The following is a 19,166-nucleotide window of genomic DNA, read 5'->3' on the forward strand; positions in this document are numbered from 1 at the left end:
AGAAAGACAAATGTCTCATGATCTCACTTCTAAGTGGAATCTTTTAGTTCAAATATACTGAGGTAGAGAGTAGAACCATGGTTATCAGGAGTGGGAAGATGGGGGAAAGGGAGAGATATTGATCAAAGGTTACAAAGCTTCAGTTATAAAAGATGAGTAAGTTTAGAGATCTAGTGTACAGCATGATGACTATACTTAATAATACTGTATTATATACTGGAAATTTGCTAAGACAATAGATTTCGGATGCTTTCACCACCCATTAAAAAATGGTAACTGTGAGGAGATGAATATGTTAATTAGCTTAGCCAGTAATCATTTCACTATGGATATGTATATGAAACATCATGTTGTACATCTTAGATGTATACTATTTTTATTTTAAAAAGTAAAAAAATAAAATCTTTTTAATAAAAATACATGAAGTCCAAGTTCTAGCTTAATGAATGTTCACAAAGTAACACCTCTGAATAACCAGCACCCAGATCAAGAAACGGTACATTGGAGACGGTGCGCATTGACACCAGGCTCGACAAAGCTGTCTGGGCCAAAGGAATAAGGAATGTTCCATACCATATCCGTGTGCGGTTGTCCAGAAAACGTGAGGATGAAGATTCACCAGACAAGCTCTATACACTGGTTACCTATGTACCTGTCACCACTTTCAAAAATCTACAGACAGTTAATGTGGATGAGAACTAATCACTGATTGTCAAATAAAGGTATAAAACCACAAAAAAATAAAAGAAAAGAAAGAAAAGGTACATTATCAGCACCCTGGAAGCCATTCTTGTGCCTGCTCCAATTTAATCCCTCGTCCCTTCCTCCCAGGGTAACCACTATCCTTATTTCTGACAACATGGAACAGTTTTGCCTGTTTTTAAACTTTGTGCAAATGGAAACATAGCACATACCCTTTTAGTCTGGCTTCTTTTGCTTATTATTATGTCTGTGAGATTCATCCATTTTGTTGTATGTATCAGTTGTTCACCACTGAGATATATATTCTATTGTATAAATAGCCCACAATTAATATGTTCATTATACTGTTGATGGATATCTAGGTTGTGTACAGTTTGTGGCTATTACGAATAGTGTAGCTATTTGAACATTCTCGTACATTCTTTTAGTGAATGTACGCATGCCTAGGGGTTGGAGTGATGGGTCACAGAGCGGGGTATGTACTCAATTTTGATACATATATTGCCAAATGGTTTTTCAGCTGTTGTCTTTTTTTTTTAAGTTTTATTTATTTATTTTTAAGTAATCTCTATACCCAGTGTGGGGCTCGAACTTACAACCCCAAGATCAAGAGTTGCAGGCTCCTCCAACTGAGCCAGCCAGCCCCACAGCTGTTGTCTTTTAAATTCATCTTTGTATCCCTGGCCTTATGCTCATATTCTCTTGTATACTCTCTTGTCCCTGTCCTCTCCTACTTTGCACATAATGGGTACTTAACAAATAGTCATTATATAATTATATGTATGTACATACACATATACACATACGTGTGTGTACTTATATATCTCCATACTGTATGTAATGGAACTAAATATAGCAAGCCAACTGTCAAACATGCTATGCTGGGGTCACAAAGCGTATGAGGTCAGCTGGGAGTGGCTGGGGATCCCAATTCCCATTTGGAATTTGGGTCAACAATGGATTCATCCATGGGTGTAGTTCAGTTGCCCTTGGTCTGAATTCTGGAAGTTTTGGAATTCTTTCTCATGGTAGTTGACAAAATGGAAGCAGGCCTTTGTAAGGAAGAGTCCTTAATAAAGAAAGGGGTTTCTTTCTTCCATAGTGCTGGAATGGGGGAAGATGAGCCAGGTTAGGATGATTGGAGAAGAAAAACAAGATTTTTGTGTGAGAACAATCCAGTAAAAGCTGCCAGGCCAAGGCTCTTAGATGTGGTATTGATTTTCCTAGAATCATTTCTGTTTTCAACAAACTACCTTTTCCTGCATGCTTTTCCTCATTCAAACTTCAGAAAGAAATTGGTTTGCAAAGTGATATTAATGCTGCTCTTCTGTGAACTGTCTCCCCAAACTAGAAACAAATTTCGGAATTTCTGTAAAGGGAAACATTACAGTGTTGGGGAATTTATTTTTGTTTGTTTGGTGTTTCATTTTTTAAATTAATTAATTTAATTAATTTAAAACCAATTAACTAAATTAAACTAATTAAGTTAAAACTAATTAGCTAACTGATTAATTAGTTAACCTCCTAATGCTCAGTAGGCTCCATACCGAGCGTGGGGCTTGAACTCACAACCCTGAGATGAAGAGTCGCAATGCTCCCCTGAAACGGAGGCAGCCAGGCACCCCAGGGAAAAAAAAAATTTTTTTTTTAATCACAGGATTACTCACTAAAATGTGTACTACAGTTTGTTTCAATCTTGATTGGTCCTAAGAAGGTTATTAAGGATTACTGAAATTTCATATTCATAAGCTTCCATTAGCACATTCCCAGGGTTCACGGGGGACTTCTAGTCCAGGGCCTAGAAGTGCTAAGCTATCTGGTATCTGCACAGTCCTTGGCCCCGTTGCAGGGTAACTCCTGAACACACATGCACAGAGTCAAGATTCCCACAGCTTTGGGAAAGGGCGATTTATTATCAGTGTGCCATCGGTCATCAGTGTTGAGTTGGTCAGCGTTTTCAATACTTGTCATATGAAAAAATTCTTTGTAGTTGCTCATCATTTGCCCTGAAGAACCAAGAAAGGACTCATGCTAGTTCTTGGCCCAAGAGTGGAACTATAGTTGCTAAGAAGCAGAGTCCTGGACTACTTGAGTAAATAGGAATAGAAATCCTAATCCTCTTTGTGTGGATGTTTAAATCTTCCTGCAGGACTTGTGTTGTATGGTAAGAGTTAAAGACGTACTCCGAAGGAGCAACCACAGAGTGTAGCACTGGTCATGGCTATGCAGAACCGGGAGTATTAGTAGTTAATGAGTTTGGTTGAGAGTATCAAGTAGCAAGGATTTTGAGGTGGGGGCTAGGTGTGGGTGTTGGAGGTGGCTGAGGTTGGAAAAGGCCAGGTCAATACACTGTTTTATCATGTCTTCTTTTTTACTACACCTCCTACAGCTTATATATACCCGTGTCAGATAATTTTCTTAAAAAGTGATCAGTAAGCCAGGAATTGATTTTTAGCTGAAGTCAGTTTCTATGTATGTTGCTTGGTTCCAAATATATACTTCAAAGCCCTGTGTGATATATAGAACCATACAGAGATCAGAAAACATACAAAGATCAGATCCTGTCATTTGTGAATTTGGTGATTTATGCCATTTGAATCATCACTTGAAGGTGTGTTGTCCTACAAATCTTATGCACTTCTCAAAATAAAGGTGGTCCTCAGATAGCCAGCTATCCAATTGCCTCTTCATTTTAGCTACTTAATATATTTTGTATTAATCTCCACTTTGCCTTTCTTTAGTCCTCAATAGCTAAGCATTACTCTAACCAGAGTCCCAGTTGATTATTTTTTAAACAAGTGTGCTTGTGAAGGTTGCTTATAAAGATAGTTGTTGCACATCCTGAGCTCCCGCCAGGCATCAAAAGACAGAATTAGACATGAGCCACCCCTTCTGTGCTCACCATGAAAATATTAAATAGGGTAGAGGCATGAGGAAGGCACAAGAACACACACCTTTGTAGTTGGGTTTTTCCACTAGAACCTGCAGATCAGTCTTCATTTTGTGGAATATTTTTACAAATGTGTTTATTGACTGAGTTTTAGAGAGGTAGGTATACCTGTGGTTTATCCTATGTTAGCTACCAGTAGGTTTAGGATTTCCTGCCCAATGTATTAACTAGGTGTCATGAACCTGTCACACCCAGTAAGCAATAAAAGGCCACCAGGACCTGAGGAAATGCCTAGTGCATGGATCATAATTGACATATCTAGTTTGGTCTTGGATCAAAAGTAGATAAATTTAGAAAGTCCGCTTTATTTCTGTGGTTGATATGTCTTTATTCTTTAAACTGCTAAAGAATGTTCTACCAAACACCAATTTTTAGCATTCCAACCTGTGGTAGCGGCATTAGAGGTTGCCAAATACCATGCAATTATTCTTTCTACCCCTATGAATGGAACTTTTAAACAGAGTCACTTTCTATACTGGCAGGGGGAAATGTGAACTTGGCTATAATTACTGCTCTAATATCTTCTACTCTCCTGAATGTTTGGGGCCACCCAAAGCTTGATTGAAAGATACACTTGGTGAATATGAGAGTCTACTGGGAATGATAGGTGGAAATGAGAGTGTTTGGAGTTGGAGAAGGAAGAGAATTGAGTAGAGGTTATAGCTGTCTCAGTGATGGATTCAAGTCCTAAGAAAACTGGAGAAGGACTAGCTCAGAGAACAAGCACCAATGTACTGACACACTTTAGGCAGGAAGAACCCTGGGGCTAAGAGTTCTTGGTAAAAGCCTTCCCCTTACTGTGCGTAACGTCACACACCCAATGGCCAGGGTGCCTTTGCAGTCTGGGGAAAGGAGAGATCATGGGATAAGCAATCAGAGCCACTGTTTCCTCCTCCAAAGGGACTTTTGTACCTGAAGGAAGATGGCCCTCTTCTTGGATTCTTGGATCCCACTGCTCAGAGTTGGTTACAGTTGGAGAAAGGGAAAGAGGGGGAGGGAGTGTCACTGTTTCTATATTCACCCCAAATGTCCTAATACCATCTCTGTTCCCGTCATCTGAGTGACTCCTTTTGTTTTTATAAAGTGTGTTTGTTTCACGGAAGGTCTTTATCTTCATGCTCCTTGCAGATAGAGCTTTCTACTTGTTTCTAACCACACTTTAGTGGCAAAGAATCCAAGAAAGATGATGAATTAATTAGAGTTATTGACTTCCTAAAAGGGTGAGCAGTTCAACTTAGAGTCCAGTAATTTTCTAAAGTGAGAGGAAAGGATTTGTGCACATAGAGATGTGCATATATAATGAACTTTCAGATGTATAGAATGTAACACACACTAGAACCATTCTTAAAAAATTAAACAGATCCTCATTTAGTTTTGTCACATATCCAACCAAGCCTGGAAAATGATTGATATGACTGGTCATATCTTAAGCAAGCTCTAGTCCTGGTTCCAGAGTCAGTGTTAGGGTGGCCCTTTTAACGTACATGAGGCAAACACACAAACAGTTCAACAACACGCATCATTTTAGCTAACAGATTGAACCTTTCTCCTGCCAGCCTCCCTACCCCAGGCAATATCTCCCAACTCTTCAGGTCAAGGCACTACAATAACATTAACACATTTTGGCCTCATTTCCCTCTTTTTTTATCATTAAATGGATATTCTGGGGAGTGTGGAAGTAGTGAAAAACAAAATATTGTGGGTGATTTTTGGAGGAAAAAAGAGCTAAACAGAGTAGGAGTGCCTTTTATGTTGGGATTAGGTTATATGGACTCAGGAAGTATGGGGCCAATCCCTCACCTCCCTCCTTCTCCTTTCTCCCCTAAATCCAATTCCCTTCTCCCAGCCCTATCCCCAGACTTATTCACTGTTGGTCATCTTAAAGTAGAAATTGTGGGTGGGGAGGAGAGAGCCCACCTGCACACGTAACTAGTCTTGACCTTGTTTGCTTATGGCGTATGTGTTAGTGCGTGCGTCTGCATGTGCGTATTTCTTTATTCTCTTTGCATGTACCTCTAATTGATCTTGAAAACAAGGGACAGTTAAAGAAGACGTTAAGGTGAAATGAAGCCATAACTGCAGCTGGAGACTTTTATTAAGTGTGGCAAAGTTCCCTGGGCTGCGCTGAAATTGTTTATTGATTTTGGTATGGCTGGGTGCTCGGGAGTAATCGCCCAGAATGCCGCTAGAGAGAGCGTCTTGTTAGCTCATACTCGGCATCTCCTCAGCACAGCGCTCGCTCTGGAGCTTGCCTCTTTAACCTGTAAATAAATACCCCTAGTTAACTCCTGAGATGCCTCTGCCTGAGACCAGAGCTGCTTCTGACCTGAACATGCACATCCCCAGCAGCATTTACAGACCAAGAGGGTTTAATTTCTTCTATTGGGAAGGGTTGCCTTGCTGAGGAGGGAAAACAGGATTCGGTTTGATACTAAAGATGCATATCATTTTCCATTTTTATTGTGTATTTGGTTTGTTTCTTCTCATTTGACTTTTAGCATTAAGGGGGAAATTTGAAGAAACAAAATAAAAATTGAGATTTTTCAGCAGTGGTTTCACTGTCCCATCCCTGTGTCTTTCCTTTGTGTTTGTCAGTTTCATGGGCATTGCCCAAGCCTGGATCTTCCTGTTTTCCCCTCACTATAGCTAAACTTTCCCAGGGTCTCAATAGGGCAGGGGTGCCAGGGCTGCTCTCCAAGCAAGCAACCCTGCGTAGGGCAGTTGTGTGGCAAGAGCAAGTGTGCACCAGGTCCCATGGTCCGTGCCCTCAAACTAGCTTCCACGATCATCCAAGGGAGGGATCGGATTGTGGGAGGAGAATGAGGATGTCTGGGGGAGCTGAGAGAGTGCTGGCTTACCCTGAGGACATCCTGACTCCCAAGATAGGTAAGGTTAGTGTCTCTTGGGGATGCCAGGTTGACTCTGAACAGAGTCACATTCCTAAAGGTATTTTGCTTCAGAATTAGAGTCAGCAGTGATGGGGAGTTGCAATGATGGATATCATTCCACACCATCCAATGAAATAGCCCCACGGTTGTTCTCTCCTGACCTTTGCGATCCTTCTGCAATTCCTAGGCACTATTTTTTGCAAGCTCCATGACCACACTACTTGCAGCATTGTACATATGGCTCTAAAATAACAGACCTACAGAGCACCTGGGACCAGAGACTTACTGGTTCTTTGGAACCAGTAGCTATTCAAAAATTACATTCTGTGGGTTGCTCCTTTCCTAGTTATCCTTAAGCAATCTGTCTCAAGATGCTGATGTAATGTCATCGCCTTTGTGAATCCCTTTATATTTCTCTCTGTCCCCTACTTAGCAATTATTTCTTCCTGAAATCAAATAGTAGTGTATATCTTCAATCCGTTCTGACCACAATGAGGTTTTTTTTTCCCCCCCTCTGAGTTATCAGTTACCTGTTCCTATCAGTTATCCAGTGATCTGAGAGAAACAGAGATTCTTTGGAAAGCACCACATTCTGAATATTTTTAGTTTTGCCACCTCCCTCATCCTGAGTATTGTGTTAGCTGTGCCAAGTGTCTGAGGGGATCCGACTGTGCTTCCAAGGAAAAGAGTGACATGAAACACAAAGCATAGAACACGTGGGTTCTACCCCTCAACCACTACTGGTTATGCTTGTCCCTGCTTTCTCATGCCTCTATGGAGTGCCCTGTAAGAAAGGGTTCATATTTATTCCCCATCCAACTTGTCAGTGTTGGTTAAGATGAAGGAGGTAGTTGGAGCTATGAAGATGATATGGACCAAAAGTTAATTCAATGACAAGAGCCATCACCCTGAAATCTCAGTATAATCCAAAGGTTTCTAAACATAAGAGGATATCTTCCTTAACCTCAACAGCTTCTCAACTAATGACATTCTGTGACACAGTGGGGTTTGAACAATCCTTGGGCCAAATTTAACTTGTATAGACATATGATTTAATTAGATATTTGACTTATGCAGATGGCATTATTCAGAGTGAACATAGTATCTTCTTCTCTGCACACACGTCAAGGGGAAGATTATGTGCATCAAGCAGACTTGTATTCAAATCCCAGCACCTTTTTTTTTAAAGATTTTATTTGTCAGAGAGAGAGGGAGAGAGAGCACAAGCAGGGGAATGTAAGGCAGAGGGAGAAGCAGACTCCTCGCTGAGCAAGGAGCCCGATGCTGAACTCGATCCCAGGACCCTGGGATCATGACCTGAGCTGAAGACAGACACAACCAATGGAGCCACCCAGGCATCCCAACCAGCACCATTTTTAAATCTAATCCTGAGCAAATTATTCAACCCTTAAGAATTAAAGTTTACTTATATAAAATGGAGATGTGAGAATTAACTAAGATCCTAGAAACTTTTTCTGCCACAGGCCAGATAGTAAGTACAGCTTTGCAGGCCACACGATCTCTGAGGCCTCTACTCAACTCTACCACTGTAGCAAAACAGTCATAGACAATACATAAATGTTCCAGTAAAACTTTATTTACAGAAACAGCCAGTGGTTGGATTTGGTCACAGTTCGCTGACCCCTGCAGTAGATGAAGTATTTGGTAGATGATCTGGTTTTCATAAATATGAAATGCCTTCCCTTTCACTGATCATAGAATAATTGGCTAACACTTAAACTGTATTCAGCAAATTGGTCTGGCCAGTATGAAAACTAATTTTTAAAAATCTTCCATAAGCACTTTTTCATGTGTCTGTTGGCCATTTGGATGTCTTCTTTGCAGAAATGTCTGTTGACTGATGAATCACAGACCTGTAGCCTTGAAACAAATACTACATTATGTTAATTTAAAAAAATCTTCCATTAGCTTGTGCTAGGTGTCGATCCTGAATTGTAATCCATTTTATCTTCCTAGTTAATTTTTTCTTGTCTCCCTCAGCTTGTATGTCACAGACCTCATCCTGACCCTCTCTCCCCAGAGTCTCCAATTTGGCATTGGGCTACCTCAGTCTTCCATTACTTGCCCAGCCCACACCTTTTAGAGAATTTAGAATTCCTGTTAGAATTCCTCAGTCTGTTGCCTCCTTTGGAAAGAGTTATTTTTGACCTACCCTGACCCCGTCTTGAACAACAATAAAATGGGGATTGGGAGAAATGTGACACAAATCAATAGGTTATCCCAACAGACGTGATCTTTGAAGCTGTTTTTTCTCGGACACTTGCAGCAGTAACAAAGATAAATAGCAACTCCCTTGCATTGCCATCTGAGCGGTAGGTCGCTCGGCAGATCACAACGTGTCCTCTAGTCTGAGTGAGCAGCAGGTCTGAGCAGGATGAGGGACAGGGGGCAACAAAGATTCTGGCCAAAGGGGAGAGAAGGGGGCGGACAGCCAAAGGACAACTGGTACCTCAGTTTCTCGTCACAGTTGTTGGTGCCCATGGGTTTCCTACCTGCTTTTCAGTTTGTTCTGCTCCCCCACTTTCTCATTTATCCCCATCCCCTTATTTTACAGCTATTCAATAAACACTTATTGAGCACCTACTGCATACAGGGCACTGACATGATCACTCGGGCATCATAGGAGCTGCAGTGTTTCTTTGCCTGATTCTTAGCAAAGTGAGGTTGAGAATTGATTGTTGTGGCTGATTCCAGGACACGGTGGAGAGGGAAGGGGAGAGGAGAGTCACCCAATGCCTTCCTCTTCCACCTTTCTGGCTACATTAGCTGGCTGGAGAGTGGTCACGAGCAGGCAGAACAGATGCAGGAAACTACTGCTCTTTGTATGGGTTGTGTCCCCGCCCCCCCGAGCCCCATTGTACTAGTAGTTGTGGAACTAGCAGAGGTACTACTAGCAGTGATGGTAATAGGTGACAAAAATAGTGATCGATGACTTTATACCAGGGATAGTCTAGTCTTATTACCTCTGTTTACTCATCTAGTTCTCGCAACAACGCCATGGGGCAAGTATGGTTATCATTCCATTTTATACAAGGGGAAGAGGCTGACAGAGTTGAAGGCACCTGTCATCGCATGGCTAGGCATTGGGAGTGCTGGGAGGGGAAGCCAGGCAGTCTGGCTCACCATCACATTTGTCTTGTTGTGTCATAAGCACCTGTGTGTTTCTGCTTCCCCAACTTGACTGTGAGTTTGTTGGTGGTATGAGCATCAACCTTTTTTAAAAAAAATATTTTATATTGTAAAGCAAAGCACAAATATTTTATATTGTAAAGCAAATATACAGAAAATTGCATAAAACTAAATTGCTGTGAAACAAACATCTCTTGTATTCACTGCCTATATATTACCAGCACCCCAGAAAATCCCCCCAGTCCCCTTCTTAATTGTTATACCTCCACTTTCCCCCCAAGTAACAACTCCCCTGCTCTCTGGCATCACAGTTAGTTTTGTCTGTTTCTGAAGGAGAGCTAAATGGGGCCATTAATGCAAATTCTCTTTTGTGTCTGGCCTCTTTTGCTCAACTTGATTTTGTTCCATGTAGCTGTAATTCATTTGTTTTCATTTTGGTATAGTGTTCCATTGTAGAAACATACCACATTTGATTTATTGGGTCTATTGTTGAGGGACATTGGGGTGGTTTCTAGCTTTGGGGTGTTATGAGACACCATGTCTTTTGGTGTTTCTGTGCACATATTTCTCTTGGATGTAGATCGAAGAGTGGACTTTCTGAGTCAAAGTGTATCTCTACGTTCACTATTGTTTTACAGATTTCCCTTCCTCCACAGCATATGAGAGTCCCTATGGCATCATGCCTTCTTAGCACTAAGGATGTCAGGTTTTTAAAGTAGATAGTGGTAACTCATTCTGACCTTAATTTCCATCTTCCTGATTTGTAACATGATGGACATTTTCATATGTTTATTGGCTCTTTCAAATCCTCTTTTTGAATTGCCTGTTCAAGCATCTTACCCATTTTTCTTTTTCATGTTTGCCTTTTTAAAAAAAAACTGATTTGGGGGAGTTATATGTTCTGAATACAAGTCTTATGCTGGTGATATGTTTGGCACATAATCTTCTCTCAATCCATTGCTTGCTTTTCATTCTCTTGATGGTGTCTTTTGATGGACTGAGGTTCCTAATTTTAGTAAAGTTAAATATATTGATCTCTTCCTTTGTGAGTAGTGCTTTTTGTCTTATTATCCTCTAGAAGCTTTATTGTTCTGTTTTCTTTATAGAGCTATAGTCTACTTGGAATTGATTTTTGTGTATGGTATGAGATAGGGGTTGTCTTTCTTTCTTTTTCTTTTCTTTATTGATATTGAATTGACTCAGTACCATTTATTCAAACAACCATCCTTTCCCCACTGCTTTTCAGTGTCACTTTTGTTGTAAATCAAGTGACCCTATATGTGTTCTGTTTACGGACTCTGTTTTGTTCCAAAGGTCCATTGTGCCAATACCATACTGTCTTAATTACTGTAGCTTCATACTAAGTCTTAGAATTCAGCAAAGGAACTCCCACCTAGATCTTATTTGAATCCTACCTTTGTGTCCCCAGGGCCAACCATAGTTCCTGGCACATTATAGATGCTCAATAAATACTCGTTGGATGAAAGGGCCTCTGGTGCTGGTTTCTGTGGATTTACCATTGCAGAAGGTGGTCGGAGGAGGATGACTTCACTCTTCTCCGAAGATGGAAGTTGGATTTGGAGGGTGCTTTGGACACATGGGTGGTTTTTTGGGGTAGCAAGACCTCAGTATCTCCATTAGGCATATTCAAAGAGGCCATGGGGGTTAATGAAGCTGGGAAACTCTGACAAAAATTGGCATTAGGGGTGGGGCAGAAATGATGGGGTGGGTTAGCTGGATGCCCTTAGCGGTGACAGTGGCATCCAGCTGTGTCTCTGGCAGGAGGCAGAGACTTATAGGGGAAATGCAGGAAGCATTAGCAGACTGAAACTTCCACCAAATCTAACCCCAAAGCCTTCCATCAGCCTCCCCGCCACCCATGGAGACTGCTCCTTTGCCTCGAACTAGACTTTGTCTCAGACAAATAGGTGGGTTGCCTCCCCCTCTCTTCATCTTCCTGTGAGATTCTGGCAGGGATCCATATTTCAGAGATGGGCTCCCTGACTCTGGTCTCCCCTGTTGCCACAGGCAGCTAAGCTTCCTCAAACACCATCTTCAAGCTGTCACCTCTCTACCCCAAGACCAACAATGAACTCTGTCATTTACAACACATATTCCAAACTCCTCAGTTTGGACTTTAAGACCCTCCATACTCTAATCCCTAAATACCCAGTCTTCCTTTCCTCTCCCAATCATTCCCTGGTTAGTTTGCTGAATTATTTTATTTCCCATACATAAAATACTCATTCCTAGCTGAGTTGTTCCTTCTACTTAAATGCCTTTATCTTTTCTTCTATTTATTCTAGTGATTCTGTAAAATCCAACCCAGGTTTTATCTTTTTCCTCCTCAAGTCCTTTCTGACTACTTTAGCTCCCTATTCTCTCCTATCTCTGAAACTCCTGGCATATTCATATCCAGTATTGAAAGGTTGCTATTTATGGTTCTCTTCATAGACTGCAAGAAAGGAAAGCTGTATTAGTCAAGATTCTTCTGGTAACTGTATTATTTTGCTAGAGCTACTATATTAACCAGGGTTCTCCAGAGAAATAGAACCAATAGGATAGATAGATGATAGAGAGAGAGAGAGAGAGAGAGAGAGAGAGAGAGATAATAGGTAGATAGGTAGATAGGTAGATAGATAAATAATAGGTAGATAAATAAAGAGATTTATTACAGGAATTGGTTCACATTGTTATGGAGGCTGAGAAGTCCCACAATCTGCCATATGCAAGCTGGAGAACGAGGAAAGCTTGTGGTATAATTCAGTCCACGTCCATGGGCCTGAGAAAGAGGGGAGCTGATGGTGTAACTCCCAGTCCTAAGTCAAAACCCTAGAGACGGGAGTCCTGAAAACCAGGAGCTCTGATGTCTGAGGGCAGAAAATGATGGACATTCCAGTTCAAGAAGACAGAGAGAATTCACTTTCCTTTGCCTTTTTGTTTCGTTCAGGTATCCCAACATATTGGAATGTGCTGCCCACACTGGTGAGGGCAGATCTCTTTACTCAGCCCATGGAATCGAATGCTAATCTGTTCCATAAACACCCTCAAGGACACACCCAGAAATTATATTTTACCAACTATCTGGGCATCCCATAGGCCAGTCAAGTTGACACATAAAATTAACTATCACAGCTGCCATAATAAAATACCACAGACTGGTGGCTTAAACAACAGTAATTTATTTTCTTATGGTTCTGGAGGCTAGAAGTCTTAGGTCAAGGTGTCAGGTTTGGTTCTTCTGATACCTTCTCCTTGACGTGCAGATGATCATCTTCACTCTGTGTTCTCACATGGCCTTTCCTTTGTGTGTGCCTGTGGTGTCTCTGTATGTCCAATTTTCTCTTATGAGGTTACCAATCATATTGGATTGGGGTCCATCCTAATGGCTCCATTTTAACTTTATTACCTCTTTAAAAGTCCTTATCTCTAAATCCAGTCATATTCTCAGGTACTGGGGATTAGGGCTTCAACATATGAATTTGGGAGAGACACATTTCAGTCTGTAACAGTAGCCAATTCACAGTGGATAAAGCCAAAGAGAGAATTTATCATCTTCAGTATCTGAAAAGTTGAGGTTGATTAAATTGTTAGGGCTGGATCCTATCCTATGTTGTCTAGAACCTTGTGCTCTCCCTTACTCATCTCCATTTTCTTCTGTGTTGGAATCATTCTAAGCAGGCTTCCCTTCACTTGTGGTAAGATGGCTGCCATAGTTCTTGGCTTGTTATTATACCAACTCATCAACTCTGGGAAGAAGAAAGCTTCCATCCCAGTGGTCCTGGGAAAAGTCCTGGGGCCAATTCTCATTGGCCCAGTCTCAGTCATGTGTGTATAACTGAACCAATCACTGAAATTCTAATTAGCCGGACTTTGGCCTATAACACCGCCTTCCTCGCTGCCCACTCTAGACAAAAGGTAGAATCAGCTCAATCAAATCATATAGCCTAAGAGGGGACAGTGGTTTCCTATAGAAAAACCAAGGCATTGTTATAGAAGAAGGGGAACAGCATGCAGAGCAAGGAAAATAAATATCCATTCCAGCTGCTTTCCTATTCATCTTATTTTGATCCACATATTAACCCTGAGGGGTAGGTTTTGTTATTCTCATTTCATAATAAAGAAATGGAGGCTCAGGGAGGATAAATCAATCAAATAGCTGGTATATTGAGAGCTAGATTTAAGTACTGATCTGTGTGACTCCAAAACCCACATCCTTTCCCCTACATCTCCTTCAACTTCTAGGCAGGGATTTAGCTTCTAGCTCCATCAACAACTGGCCCAGCTGTAAGAAATCATAGGAGCTCAATAGATGATAGAGGCCAGAGGCTGATTATAGTTGATTGCATATTGGACGTGCTGCAGAGTGTTTTAAGCCTCAGGGTCTGAGGTGGGGGCACGTAAGGCTCAGGGCTGGGTACGGAGGGTGTGTGAACAGGGAATTCTGGAGTGAGACAGTGAGGGGAATGGGGAGGAGTAAACTGGGAAGGACATACAAATAGCAAGTTGGTGGATGGAAGAGGTACAATTTTTCTTGCTATGGCTTTGCCTGCACACATGTGGCTCTTCTGGAAGACTCCCCTGCTGTGTCCCATTTCTCCCCTCTAAGACTTGAGTTCTGCTTATGAGTAAGTAGGGGTGGGTCTGCCTGGCTTCTTCAGGTCTTTCCCTTTGTTCTTCTTTGCAGACACCTTTCCAGAATTCCAAACCCAAGAACATGAAATTCAGAGATTGCTCAGTTCATTGCAGTGGAATGGGGTGAGATACCAGCCCAGAGGTGGTCTGCTTGGCTCTCTGCCACTTAGCTGTTGTGGGACCTTGGGCAAGTTTTTGAGCTCTCTGGGCTTCGGTTTCTGTACGTGTAAGCTAGGGAGAGGGAGAGCTTGGTGTTTTAGAGCAGAAACAGTCTTCCAAAATTTCTCAGGACAGTGTGTCACTCACTCTATACACTCAGAAATAAAAATACCAGGCATTACTGACTCAAGGCTGAGAAGCCTGGGTGGACAGGGGGCTGCTCAGCTCAGAGCAAAGACCCTGAGCAGAGGTGAGCTGGCTCCTTGTTCAGAATGTTCCCACAAACTCAACTCAAGAGTTTCAGTGTCCTTCGGGAGAGGACTCATGGGCAGGCCGGGTTACATCTGAGTTTGCTTTCCTTGAAGAAGGCTTAGAATAGGCTTCTCAGAAGAAGTGAGTCATAGGGAATGATTTTAAGAAAGGGGAGGTGCAGGTGAATGGAGTGGCATGAAATTTCAAAAGCTGACCTCCAGAAAAATTTAGCCAGTAAAATGGAGCAATTTTACACCCCCCCCCATCCATTGAGGGCTCCTTTGCCATGGAAATCTATATCCACTAATAATCCCAAATGCACCTTTGATTTCAGAATACATTTATATATAGATTTGGCAGTAGATCTACTTCCTAATCATGTTTATAGCTTAAATTAGTATGGAAATTAACCCCAAAATTAACCATTTCAAAGCACTGGATTTTACAGACCTTGAGCTACTTTAAAATAAATGTTGAAAATGTGCGTTGCATAAAAAATAAAACCTGATAGTATTAATTTAATTTCATCTCCATTAAAGATATCACAAATTATTTATTGAGCTTTTAAAAGTAAAAAGGCATATGCTCTATTATGGGCACATGCCACTTAGAGCTGCACGTTGTTTGAATGAAAAATAATGCTTTTGCCAGATGCTCGCTTGTGGCTGGATCCCAACTGGAAATAAAATTCTGTGGGTTTCACTGTAATGATAATGTCTATGAACATGTCTTTGTGCAGAAACATCTCCTATCGTTAGCAATATATAGCTACATACCATGTTTCATCACATTCCTGGTTCTGGGGAGAATAAGTTTAAAACCGTCTTTCTTGTGATTATGCATTTGTTCATTCACAAATATGTACTGAATGCTCACTCTGTGCCCTGGTCTGTGTTTTGTGTTTACTGAAGATAGTGGGTAAAGAGAGCAGATGTGGTCTCTGCCTTCCTGACTAGCAGCCTGGGGACCATGTGTTAGCATGTGTTAGCTCAGGGTGAGGGTGGGTAGGGACTTCATAGGTAGGAGTCTAAGCGGGCATCATTCCCAGCTCAGAGAGGCTGTCACCTGCTCCCAGCCACACTCCTGGTAAGTGGCATAGCTGACATCTGAGCCCGCGTCTCGGCCTCAAAGCATGTGTTCTTTCTTCACAAGACAAGGCCTCTCAGGAGAGAGGAGGCCCCCCACCCCCTTAAATTCCAAATACTTCATCAAGTGCTTCCCTGCGGCCGGTTGGAATTTCAGCTGCCTTCTTCAGTTTAGGCCGAGACAAATGGGTCTTTTTCCCTCAAGAGCCACCCTGGACCAGAAGACCTGAGCTGTGGCCTCACCCTCCGAGGCTGTATCTGTTGGCGCGGTCCAGATGGATGGGCAGCCTCCATGGAACAACTGTAACGGGGGCGCCTGGGTGGCTTAGATGGTTAAGCGTCTGCCTTTGGCTCAGGTCATGATCCCAGGGTCCTGGGATCGAGTCCCGCATCGGGCTCCCTGCTAGGGGAGGGATGCCTCTGCCTCTCTCTCTCTCTCTCCCTCTGACTCTTATGAATAAATAAATAAAACATTTAAAAAAAAAAAAAACTGTAACCGAAGCCGAGGAGCTCCTTTGGATGTTGAGAGGTTTCTTCTTCCCCCACTAGAAGCCTTCAGAGATAATTGGATCATTCAGGGTGATGAGGCTGGAGGCTCAGGATAACTGGACTCGCCTGAGGGCGGAGAGCGGGTCTGGGGAGCGCCAGGTGTCACCTGTAGGTCGGCCACACCTGTGGGGGAGGGGAGACATGTGGCATTCTAAGCCCCAGAGAAGAGCGGCTCCTGGACTTTTCTTCTTTTTTCAAAAATAACAATTCAGTTATAATGCACCCATGATAAAATGCACAGATCAGTTCGGTTCCACGGATTATGACAAGGGGTACACCTATGAAAGTGCCACCCCAAACAAGGTATGGAATAGTTCCATCACCCCAGAAAGTTCTCTCGTCCCCCTTTCCAGTCAGTCCCCTGGCCCCACCCCACCAGAGACAACCAGTGTTCTGACTTCCTTCACCATGGATTAGTCTGGTCTGGTCTTGGATTTCACTTACATGGAATCACACCCTATGTAGTCTTTAGTGTCTGGCTGCTGTCTCTCATCTCATGTTTATGGGGTTCATCCAACTTGTTGCCCATATCAGTGGCTTATTCCTTTTGTTTTTTGTTTTTGCTTTTTAAAAATTTTTTTTTATTATGTTCCTTTTGATTGCAAAATTCCATGGTATGGATATACCATAATTTGTTTATCCAATTTTAGTTGGTAGATATATGGGTTGTTTTTGGTTTGGGGTTATGATGAACAAAACTGCTATGAACATTTATGTTGAAATATTTTTATAGACATATGTTTTTATTTCTCTTGGGTAATCTAAGAGTAGAATTGCTGGGTCATAGGAAGTTGTATTTTACGTACCTTTCTTTACTCTAGCTTATATTGGAAAGAGAAGCAGCAGGGAGATGGAATTTCATGTGCTCATGGCTTTGCTGTCTTATCTGATGAACTTCAGTAGGTACAGTGTATTTATGACCAACCCCCACTCCAATGCTGATCAGACAGCCTTGAACAAATGCCTGTGGACTCTGGGCAGCAGGTGCCACTGACTGGAAGGGCCGGCTCTCACCCTAAAATCATCTTTCCTTGGCTTCACTCTCTGTCCATTCTTGGTTCTTTAACCCCAGTAGCTAGGCCCATCTCCATGTGTCTGCGATTCTTGCCGTAGGAAGGCAGTGCTGTGTCATTGGAAAGTTCTGGAGTCAGGCAGATTTGATCTGTCTCCTGGGTCTGCTATTCGCTAGCTGAGCAAAATGAGTAAGTCACTTAATGTCTCTGGGCCTTGGTTTCCTAGAAACAGTGGAGAACACCTGTTTTGAAGAGTAGTTATAGGAATTGCATCAACACTGCCAGGTATGCCTTGAGGTTGCTCTTGCCCAAAGGACCCACCACATGATCTGCTGCTGAGCCCCGTGGCTTCCATGTACAGCTGTGTCAGCATAGTGGAGGGGCATCTTTTACAATTTATCTGTCAGAGGGGGAAAGTTTTTCAAAATTTTCCAGCCCACATAGGATGTCTCCTTGTAATTCATACAAAGGCAGTTGTAGTCATACCACGAGATGTACAGTGTTCCACATTCAGAAAGCACTAACTACATGGTAGCTATTATAATGCAAATTGTATCAGGCAGAATTCTTGGTTGCAAGCAATAGAAATTGGCTCTGGCTCTCTTACAGATAAAGGGGAATTTTCTAAAGGGACACTGAGGGCTCACAAATTTATTAGGAGAAGGGAGAGCCAGGCTTGGGAATGTCAGGAATCAGGGGCAGGGGGCTGTTTTGAGGATTGAACAGCAGGAACTTCAACCAGAGCCACCTAAGCAGGAACCGGCTGGTCTGTGCCCTGCAGTGTTTGCTGAGATAAATGTGGCCTCCAGCTCTCCTACATCTTTGTCTTACTTGCTCCGGGAAAGAGTATATGATTGACCAATTCAGACTCACATTCTTGCTCACTGTTGGAGATGGACTGAAAGAGTCAGAATTGAACTCCAGCTTCCTTAATAATGGACAGGCCCCCACTTCCCTGAAGATATCACCCCCTGGGAAATCCCCATAGGTGCTCCCTAGCCCCAAGATGTCACCCTATGGGGGATTCTCCATTGTGATGGGCAGGGGCTCTCTTTCCCAAGAAGGTACCCCATGGGGGATTCCCTGTAAATGATGGGCACATGCTCCCAAGAAGGCACCCAATGGGGACTTTCCACACTGGGATGGTAACAGGTAGGGGGATTATATGCTGGACAGCCAACTAAATGATGAATCCACTACTTAGGTATATTTTGAGGAAAGAAAGATGTTCTGATTTATTGCCAGGAGTTGATGGAGGGATAATGACCCTCAGAGCAGGACACAAAGCCTCAACCTTTTTGGAAAACATATTCATTCATTGTTTGGTTTTTTTTTTTAAGGCAGAATCACCTGAAAAGATACCATTTGAGTTCTTGGAGAGCTGCCTGCTGACTTCCAGAAGATTTATTCCTGACATTAATGACTGTTAGCATAGCAGAATGAAATGTGCTTGAGAAGCTGCTGTGAAAATAGTAATGATCATGGTGGTGATCAAGGCTGATAGGAGGATGCTCTTGGGGAGAGTTGAGGCTTTGATTCACAGCTTTAGCATCAAGGAGTCACGAGCATCACCGTTGCAAGCCACCTGATATTAACCATGGGACAGGGTGGAGTCTTGCATCTAGAAGGTTGCAAGATGACTAAGTTTTTGGAGGGGCACAGATGCCAAGGAGAATGTATTATACATTCTGTGCTGGGGTGATAATGTGGTGGGGTGGGAGGATAAGGGTAGGGTGAGCTTCATGGTCTCAGTTCCTAGATAAAGTCAGCCTTGTGGAGCAAG

This window comes from Callorhinus ursinus, unplaced genomic scaffold (genome assembly GCF_003265705.2).
Source record: "Callorhinus ursinus isolate GAN/ISIS: 27379988/994484 unplaced genomic scaffold, GSC_fseal_2.0 scaffold8, whole genome shotgun sequence".
Classification (NCBI taxonomy): domain Eukaryota; kingdom Metazoa; phylum Chordata; class Mammalia; order Carnivora; family Otariidae; genus Callorhinus; species Callorhinus ursinus.